A 10,486-nucleotide genomic window follows, 5' to 3' on the forward strand; every position below is an offset into this window, starting at 1 on the left:
GAAAGATAAGAATTTGGGGCACCTGGCTAGCTCAGTTGGTAGAGCTTATGACTCTTGATCTTGGGATCATGAGTTTGAGTCCCAGGTTGGGTGTAGAGATGACTTAGAAAAATCATTTCAAAAAAAAAGAAAAAGAAAAAGAAAAATAGAAATGTCTCACAATTCTAGAAGCTAGAAATCCAAAATCTAATTGTCAGTAGGATGGGCTCCCTTTGAGGGCCATGAGGGAGAATCTGTCCCATGCCTCTTTTCTAGGTTTTGGTGGCCCTGAGTGTTTCTTGCTTTGACCTCTGCCTCAACCTTCACATAGCAATCTGCTCCCTGCCTGTGTTCACACCATCTCCCTTCTGTGCATGTCTGTCTCTTTGTCCAAATGCCTTCTATTTTGAAGACACCAGTCATGCTGGATTAGGCTTACTCTAATGACCTCATATTAAGAGAAGACAGAAGAAGGATTTTAACTGGAGGGAATTTTAATTTGATTACCTCTAAAAAGACCCTCTTTCCAAATAAGATCAGATTCTGAGGTATGAGGGTTTAGGACTAGAATTTATCTTGGAGAGGGGGATACAGTTCAATCCACAACAAGGAATATGACAGGAACATTTGGCATCATTAAATATTCACATGGTTCTCAGATTTCCCAGCCTCCTTTGCAGTATGGTTGAAGACATGTGACTACTTCTCCAAATAGCTGTGAGCAGAGGTGGCGTGGATTTCTTCTGAGCTGAGTCAGTGAGAAGTCTTGCTCAACCTTCTAGCTCCCTTTTCCTGATTTGGCAAACTTTGAAGACACATGTTGAAAGAATGATGAACCAAAATGGTCAACCCTTCGTCAGCCTGGGTCGCTGAGTGTCTGTGTAGAATAGCGTCCACTGGCAAAACATATTAGACATGTAACATAAGCAAGAAATAAATCCTGGTGGTTTAGAGACACTAAGATTTATAAGTCTGTTTGCAGCAGTTGGTGTTATTATCTTCATTAATACAGCAGCCTAACCTTGACAGGCACATTATAGGAAAAGTTCTCATCCTGGGGTTCAGTTTATGTCCTGACATAGGCTTTTTAAAGCATTTGCCAGGGCGCCTGGGTGGCTCAGTCAGTTAAATGTCCGACTTCAGCTCAGGGCATATCTCACAGGTCATGAGTTTGAATGCTGCATCAGGCTCTATGCTGACAGCTCAGAGCCTGGAGCCTGCTTCGAATTCTGTGTCTCTCATTCCCTGCTCCTCCCTGCTTGCTCGTGCTATTTCTCTCTCTCTCTCTCTCTCTCTCTCTCTTTCTCTCTCTCTCAAAAATAAGTAAGTATCCACAAAAAATATAAAGCATCTGCCAAAAAGCAGGGGGAGGTGCACCTCTCCCAACAAAGAATATTCAAGAATAAGCATACAGGGGCTCCTGGGTGGCTCAGTCGGTTGGGCCTCTGACTTCGGCTCAGGTCAGATCTCACGTTCGTGGGTTCGAGCCCCACGTCAGGCTCTGTGCTGACAGCTAGCTCAGAGCCTGGAGCCTGCTCCTGGTTCTGTGTCTCCTTCTCTCTCTGCCCCTCCCCCTCTCATGCTCTGTCTCTCTCTGTATCAAAAATAAATAAAACATTAAAAAAAATTAAAAAAAAAAGAATAAGCATACAAAAATGTCTACATATCTGTATTAATCTGCTCAAGCTGATAAACAAGTTACTACAGTTTGGGTGGCTTAAGCAACTTTTATATTCTCACACTTCTGGAGGTTAGAAGTCCAAAACCAAGGTGCCAGCAAGATTGGTTTCTGGTGAGACCTTTGTTGCTTGCTTAGAGATAGCTGCCTTATTGTGTACGTGCATAGCTTTTCCTCTGTGCACGAGTAGAAGGAGAAAGCCATCTGGTATCCCTTCCCCTTCTTATTAAGGATACCAAGCCTGTAAGATTAGGACCATTTAACCTTGCTACTTCTTTTGCAGGCCTTATCTCCAAATACAGTTACACTGGGGTTTAGGGCTTTAATGTATGACTTTGGGGCAGGTAGGGACACAATTCAGTCCATAACAGTATCATTGAATAAATAATATAAAATATGGAGAGCTCCTCTGATCATACTCTCTAGTTGGGAGACTTAGTAACTTCTTTCTGGTGTTCATATTTTTTACTGTTCAGACACAAACATAATATAAATTAGACCACACTCTGCCTATAGCTATTTTTTTCACTTAGAGTGATAATTCACTTATAATTTTTCTTCATTTATTGCTATATTATAGATATCATCCATATCAGCACATAAAAATCCCAAAATATTTTTTTTAATATTTATGTATTTATTTTGGACACAGAGAGAGCCTGAGCAGGGGAGGGGCAGAGAGAGAGAGGGAGACAGAGAATCCCAAGCAGGCTCTGCACTGTTGGCACACAGCTTGATGCTGGACTCTAACTCACAAGTCATGAGATCATGACCTGAGCCGAAATCAAGTAGGATGTTTAACCCAAGAGTCAGATACTCAATGGACTGAGCACCAAGGTGCCCCTCAAAATATTTTTTCAAACAGCTGCATAGTCTTCTCTTGTAAAGATTGTGATAATTTATGTAAGTTTTTCACTTGACAGGTGACAGATCAGTTCAAATTTTTTATTATGGACAATGTTGTAGAAAATTTGTGACAATCTGAAAAAACGTGATGTACCATGTAGCCTAAAAATACTGAAAAAATTAAGAAGGACTTAGGTATTATTGTAAGAATACATTATAACATATATAACAATAAAATATGTGTTAATTATTTATATATTGGTAAGACTTCTGGTCAATAGTGGCTATTAGTAGTTAAGCTTTGGGAGAGTCAAAAATTATATGAGAAATTTCAGCTGTGCGGGGGTTGCTGCTCCTAACCCCGCATTATTCAAGAGTCAACTATATTCATATTTATATTATTATTTCAGTAGGGTAGATTCCTAGAAGTGAAAATGCTAAGTCAAGCGGTATGTATTTTTAAAATTTAAATCGGTACTGAATGCCAGGTGATAATTGTACCAAGAGCATCTGGGAGTATCCATTTGCCCATACCCACCCTGGGGTTGTGTGCATATTGTTAGTTTTGCCGATTCAATAGGTAAAAAAGCAATCATTTTGTTTGCATTTAATTATTACAGAATTTTTGCATATATTGGACCTTTATGTTTATTTTTCTGTGAATTACCTATTGATGTGCTTTGCCCATTTTTCCCATTCCACTGATTTTTTAAAAGACTCACTTGTGAGAGTTCTTTATATTTATTATAGCAAATTAGCTTTGTTATATATGTTGCAAATATTTTCTCTCAATATGAATTTTGACTTTTCATTTTGCTAATGATATTCTTAACTGTATGGAAGTGAAGTTACAGGGCCAGATCTGGCCTTTTTGCAGGTAGATGGTACAGTATCTGTTGCTGGGGGTTAGGAATCAAAATCCAGGCCGAAATGGCCCTTATAGAGGTGCCTGGGTGGCTCAGTGGCCAAGTGTCTGACTCTTGATTTTAGCTCAGATCATGATCTCACATTTGTGGGATTGAGCTCTGTGTTGGGCTCTGTGCTGACAGTGGGGAGCCTGCTTGGGATTTTCTCTCTCTCCCTCTCTCTCTGCTCATCTCCTACTTGATCTCTCTCTCTCTCTCTCTCAATCTCTCCCCTCAAATAAAATAAATTTTCTAAATTAGTAAATAGGTGCCTAGGTGGCTCAGTCAGTTAAGTGTCAACTCTTGGTTTCAGCTCAGGTCATGATCTCACGGTTCATGACTTGAAGTCCTGCATCTCTGGCTCTGTGCTGAGAGCAGAGTCTGTTTCAGAGGCTCTGTCTCCTTCTCTCTCTGCCCCTCCTCCCTCTCTCTCAAAAATAAACATTTAAAATAAAATAAAATAAAATAAAAAAGTAAAATAAAATAAGCAAGCTTAAAAAAATGGTCCTTACTAATGCCTTCTTGATGCCCAAGTGCAGCACTCACAATGTCTTATTTGACAAGCAGACTAGCCTATCCGCTTGCATAAAACTTGGAATCTTTTTTTTTAAATTTTTAACTTTATTTATTTATTTATTTTTGAGAGACAGAGAGAGACAGCACAAGCAGGGGAGGGTCAGAGAGAGAGGGAGACACATAATCTGAAGCAGGCTCCAGGCTCTGAGCTAGCTGTCAGCACAGAGCCTGACGTGGGGTTTGAACCCATGAACTGTGAGATCATGACCTGAGCTGAAGCCAGATGCTTAACTGACTGAGCTACCCAGGTGCCCCAAAACTTGGAATCTTGAAGTTGAGATTTTTATGTGCTTATCAACACTAATGCTGAGCCCACCAGCTACCTTATTTGTGCTAACAGGATCCATTGATGCTCAGGGGCTTTGGCTGAGAAATTGGACTTCTGGATGAACAGGAATAGAGAGAAGCCAAGAATGCAGAGAAGCACTATAGAACATTTAAAAAATTGAAGTGACTGTGTATATTTACACATACAATAAATTATTTTTGTATATGATACCAAATTTCGGCTTTCAAAAGAGCAAGGAGAATCAGGGGGACAATGAATAACAAAAACATAAACAATAAGAATCTTACAAAGAATGGAATCTTGTCATTTGCAACAACATGGATGGATCTAGAGGACATAAGATAAAGTGAAATAAGTCAGTCAGAGAAGTCAGTCAATACCATATGATTTCATTCATATGTTGAATTTAAGAAACAAAGCCAACGAACAAATTTAAAAAGAGACAAACCAAAAAACAGACTCCTAACTACAGAGAACAAACTGATGGTGACCAGAGGGGAGATGGGTGGGGGGATGGGTGAAACAAGTGATGGGCATTAAGAGGACACTCATCACGATGAGCACGGTGTAATGTATAGAATTGTGGAATCACTATATTGTACACCTGAAACTAACACAACACTGTATGTTAATTATACTGGGCTTTCATTAATTAATAACCATACAAAACTTAAAAACTGAAAATAAAGGAAAATTAATAACTTCATTTTACATTTTAGTTTAACTGTAGTATTTTACAAATATGAAAACAAAGGCTTAAAGATGTAAAATGATCTGCCCATGGTCACAGCTCCAGTTACTAGCAGAGACAGGATTCGAACTCCATTTTCTTGGTCTTCAATTTGACGAAACCTCCCTGAGTTAGGAGTCCTATACCTTCACACTTAAAAAACAAAAAACTAACCAACCAAACCAAAAACAAAAACCCTCATACATTTTAAAATGTGACTTTTGGGGGAGCCGGAGTGGCTCACTGGGTTAAGCCTCCAACTCAATTTTAGCACCGGCCATGCTCTCACGGTCAGTGAGTTCCAGTTCCCTGTTGGGCTTCACACTGTCAGTGTGGAGCCTGCTTGGGATTCTCTCTCTACTCCTCTTTCTCTGCCCCTCTTCAACTTTTGTTCTCTTTCTCGGTCTCAAAAAATTTTTTTTATTTTTAAATTTATTTTTATTTTTTTAATGTTTATTTATTATTTAGAGACTGAGAAGGAGAGACAGACTGCAAGCAGGGGAGGGGCAGAGAGGGAGGGAGACGCAGAATCAGAAGCAGACTCCAGGCTCTGAGCTGTCAGAGTCCTTCTTAAAAAATTTGACTTGCAGAATTAAAATTTGGCAGTTATTTATCCGGCTTTCACAATTATTTTATGTCCCTATCTAAGGCCCAGCTGCACTGTCTGGTAGAACGTGAACCCAAACCCTGAAGCCAAGTGAAAGCCCCAAGAATTAGCATCCCTGAGTTCTGTCCACAGACATTGAATTCACAGTGACCAAAACCCAGGATCAGTAACTCAGAGCTAACTATGGCCTAGAACCTAATCTATTACTTCTCTAAAAGCCACCTCCCTGCCCTTCCCCCACCCAGTTTGCCATCTGTGTGTCAGAGATTGTGGTCTCTCTCTCCAGATCCCGTTATGAAACACTAGCATGTTGACAGACTTTAGATTACTTTTATCACACCCAAACTGGCTATGTTCTCAAGCTAGGAGATTCTCTAATGTCTGTTTTAGATTTTTTTTTCACCTCAAGGAAAGGTTGGAAATAATTTTAACAATAACAATGAAGGTTGTAAAGGGGAAGAAAAAAGTCACCGAACTCTGTTGGCACCTCATCAAATCCTGTGCCCTAGAGGTAACTATTATTGAAGATTTCTGGTGTGTGCTTTCTGAAACTTTCCACACATGGAGTGCCAGGGAGGCTCAGTTGGTTAAGCATCTGATTCTTAATTTCGGCGCAGATCCTGATCTCACAGTTTGTGAGTTCAAGCCCTCTGTCTGGCTTGGTGCTGACAGTGCAGAGCCTGCTTGGGATTCTCTCTCTTCTTTCTCTCTGGCCCTCTTCCACTCACATGTGCCCACTCTCTCTCTAAAACACTAAAAAAAAAAAATTAAAAAAACAAATTTCCCACACATGTCTAAGTTGGAGTAGAGTCATACTGTTTTATAAGTTCTCACTTACTATCTTGTAGGCATCTTTCCAAATCACTGTATGTAGCATCACCTCATTCTTTTTAATACCTATAAATGTATGTATGTATGTGGAACACAATTTGTTTATGATGTGTGGTTTGTTTTTTAAATTGTACTGGTGCCTTAAGGGCACCCACACTGAGAGAACTTGAAATTATTGGTGGAATGAGCACTAATAAATGTTCCTTGCCTAATATAATCCATGTCTGGGGAAAGATGTGTGGCCTTAGGTAGGTCACCAACGCTTCTGAGCTTCAATTTCCCCATTCTGCAAAATGGGACCACAAAGTTTTGCCCAGAGGGTCATGGTAGCATTTGGTGAGATAATGCACAAGGGGCTACCTGGTGAGGAGGGACGATGTTTTGGGAGGCTGTGTCCTGTATTCTTTAAAGCAGGGGTTTTATAGGTAGACAAGCATGTTTGAATTCAAGTTCTGTTTCTGTTTTCTAAACTGGAGTGAGTGACGCACTCTCTGAGCCCATTTGCTTGGCTACAAAATGCATGAAAAAATATGCTGTGTGATTCAAGACAAAATCATTCATATAAAGGTCTTAACAGAATGTCTTTTTCATAAAATGTTCTCAATAATAGTAGTGATTGTTGTCAAGTGTGACCACTGAAGCTAGATAAATCTGGTCTTAAAATCCACCTCTGACACTCCTTAGATACATGTCCTGAGGGGTTCTCTTAAAGTTTCTGAGCTTTAGTTTAGTTTTCTCATCCTGCCTTATAGGATTGTGAGGATGATGTGAGATGCTTAGATCATTCCCCAAATATGGTACATATAAGCACCCAGCACTGTGTTCGGGTCTTTTAATGGGAATACACATCAGCTCCCTCCCTTTTTCCTTCCAGGCTCCTCATGCACAGATGAAGTGTATTTATTTATTTATGTAGTAATGCTTTTATTTTTTAAAGCACATTTTATTTACTTTTTAAATATAATTTATTGTCAAGTTAACCAACATACAGTGTATACAGTGTGCTCTTGGCTTCAGGAGTACATTCCCAGGATTCATTGCTTACATACAACACCCAACGCTCATCCCAAGTGCCCTCCTCTATGCCCATCACCCATTTTCCCCTCACTGCTGCACCCGCCCCATCAACCATCAGTTTGTTCTCCATATTTGAGAGTCTCTTATGGTTTGCCTCCCTCTCTATTTGAAACTGTTTTTTCCCTTTCCCTTCCCCCATGGTCATCTGTTAAGTTTCTCAGATTCCACATCTGAGTGAAAACATATGATATCTGTCTTTCTCTGACTTATTTCACTTAGCATAATACCATCCAGTTCCATCCACATTGTTGCAAATGGGAGGATTTCATTCTTTCCCGTAGCAAGTAGGCTCCATGCCCAACATGGGGTTCTGACTCATGACCCTGAGATCAAGAGTTGCATTCTCTATTGACTGAGCTAGCCGGGTGCCCCCAAATAAAGTGTATTTAAACTCTAGGGTAGTCATGTTGAAGATGAGTTTTAAAGTCAGAACCTCTGTGCCCTGTTATCATTGTTACATCATTTAAAATTCTATCGACTCAGTCTACCCAACAGTTCACAAGAAGTGTAATGAGATATAATGAATAGCATTAAAATTTGTTCAGATCAGAATGTTAATCGTTTAAGCAAAAAAATGCACAGAGGTCTTCTTCCTTCAAGGCATACGTTTTCTCAGCAAAATAATTTCTTAAGTTATCAAATAACAACTAACACCAATTCTATTTCTCTGTTGAATTTACAAGTTCAATAGGAACATAAGCTATAATGACACATGGGAGTGGGGAGTGGTTATGGGAGAATGAATCATAGCCCAGAGGAATGCAAAGCTGAGAAACATCCTAAAAAGATGTTAAGTTGGTGAACTAGAGATGGCTCTGAAAAACAAAAGTTTAGCAATCATGGCTCAAGTCCATCTAGGACAGTAATTGTCAAATTCTGTAGGTCACAGATCACATTCCCAGACCACTAGGGGTAGGCTATTCATGTGTCTCCGTGAGCTACCAGTTTCATAGATAAGGAATTTCGCTCGAGGAAGTCCCTAAAGCATTCTGGTTAGATCCTATCTTTCCTTTAGACCCAAAGAAAATAGAGGCTGGAACATTTGGACAGTGGGACAGAAGAAAGGAGGAGAGGGTTGTATGGAAGTAAAAGGCTTTTAAGTAGAGCTCAGCTTGGGCACTACTGACATTGTGGATGGGGGAACTCCTTGTTGTGGGGGCTGTCTTGTGCACTGTATGATGTCGATATGGCAGCATCCCTGGCCTCCACGCACTAGATGCCAATAGCACCCCCCTCCCAGTTGTGACAAACCAAAAATGTCTCCAGATTCTGCCAAATGTCCCTGTGAAGGAGGAGCAATGGAGATGGAAAAGCAGGCTGAGAGCCATCGTTCTCGGTGTGAGGAAGCAAGAAGAGGAACATACCCTGGCCATCTGCCTCCCCACATTTCTCCTGGGATAAACATTTCCGTTCTCTTTTATAACATTTTGCCTGCCGCTTTAAAGAGCTTTTCTTGGCTCCCTTAATTCCCTTCTCTTTTTCAGCCGGGAGAGTTATCTCTGTGTTCATTCTAGTTACCCCACAGCAGGCTGAGACTTACCCAAGAGACCACTGGTGAAGCCCTTGGGCTTCTGGGAGGAGAGAAGGAAGGCACGAGGGCACAGGCCGGAGCTCATCGGGACGGGGCTTGTGGTATTCAGCCTGTTCTTACCTCAACTTTGACTATCATTGTGCTTCATAAAAACGGAGGAGAGCAGGTAGAGGAAGAAGGGGTAAATCAGAATCACCCGGCAGAAGGGGCGCCTGGGTACCTCAGTCAGCAGAGCGACGGACTTCGGCTCAGGTCAGGCATGATCTCCTGGTTGGCGAGTTTGGGCCATGCAGCTGGGCTCTGTGCTGACGGCTCAGAGCCTGGATCCTGCTTCCAGTTCTGCGTTTCGCTCCGTCTGCCCCTCCCCCACTTGTGCTTGGATTCAAAAATAAATAAACATTAAACAATTTTTTAAAACAAAAAAAAAATCACATGGGAGAAAATGATACAACTTTGTCCACCTGCAGGCACGCCGCCCCAGGCGCATCAAAATCACAGCAGCTGCGCGAGAGCCCGGATGGATCTCCGTGGGGTGGTTTACAACAAGCTCCCATGCCGTTCTCAGCTGTTACTTCTTCCCACTCTCCCCTCCCAGAACAGCCACCTGACTAAGCAGTTTTTTATGACATCTAATGACAGTCACAAGTGGGCCCTCAGGAACAAGTTAGAGATGTTCCTTGGGGTCCCCGGCTGCCTCCGTTGGAAGGGCATGCAGTGCTTGATCTCAAGGTCGTGAGTTCCAGCACTAGGTTGAGTGTAGAGATTACCAACAAAAATAAACTTAAAAAATAAAAAGTTCCTTGAAGCATTATCTAAACTAGTGAAGGGGCACCTGGGTGGCTTGGTTGGTTAAGCATCTGACTCTTGGTTTTCGCTTAGGTCATGATCTCAGTTTCCTGAGTTGGAGCCCTACATCAGGCTCTGTGCTGACAGTGCAGTGCCTGCTTGGGATTCTCTCTCTCTCTCTCTCTGCCCCTCCCCTACTCACTTTGTCTCTGTCTCTCTCAAAATAAATAAACTTAAAAAAATAAACTAGTGAAAAGTAGGAAGTAGGACATTTGCTAAATAAGTCGTGGTGGAGTATAAATGAAATAATTCACATAAAGAATATGAATTCTTGTAGTGCTAGTGCCTAGCACGTAGTGAGCCCTCAAATGTTGACTCGTACTATGAAAAACTGGGGTGCCTGGGTGGCTCAGTCAGTTGAGTCTCTGACCCTTGATTTCGGCTCAGGCTGTGATCCCAGGGTCATGGTATCCAGCCTTTCCTTGGACTTTCTGCTGAGCATGAAGCCTGCTTAGGATTCTCTCTCTCTCTCTCTCTCTCTCTCTCTCTCTCATTCTTTCTGTCTCTGTCTCCCTCTGCCCCTCTACCCCTCTCATGCTCGCTTTCTTTCTAAGATAAATAAAATGAAAAAAAGATTAAAAGAATGAAAAA

At 41.3% G+C, this 10,486-nt stretch overlaps 1 long non-coding RNA gene across 1 annotated transcript; it reads right to left on the reverse strand.

Annotated features, from left to right (window-relative positions):
- Nucleotides 1-455: 455 nt before the first annotated feature.
- On the reverse strand, nucleotides 456-9,311 carry LOC115304367. Its single transcript, XR_003914401.1, has 2 exons — nucleotides 9,270-9,311; nucleotides 456-875 (listed from the first exon to the last, which is right to left on the reverse strand). It is a non-coding gene; the product is annotated as an uncharacterized LOC115304367 (long non-coding RNA).
- Between the last annotated feature and the right edge of the window lie 1,175 nt (nucleotides 9,312-10,486).

This window comes from Suricata suricatta, chromosome 10, assembly GCF_006229205.1.
Source record: "Suricata suricatta isolate VVHF042 chromosome 10, meerkat_22Aug2017_6uvM2_HiC, whole genome shotgun sequence".
NCBI classification, from domain to species: domain Eukaryota; kingdom Metazoa; phylum Chordata; class Mammalia; order Carnivora; family Herpestidae; genus Suricata; species Suricata suricatta.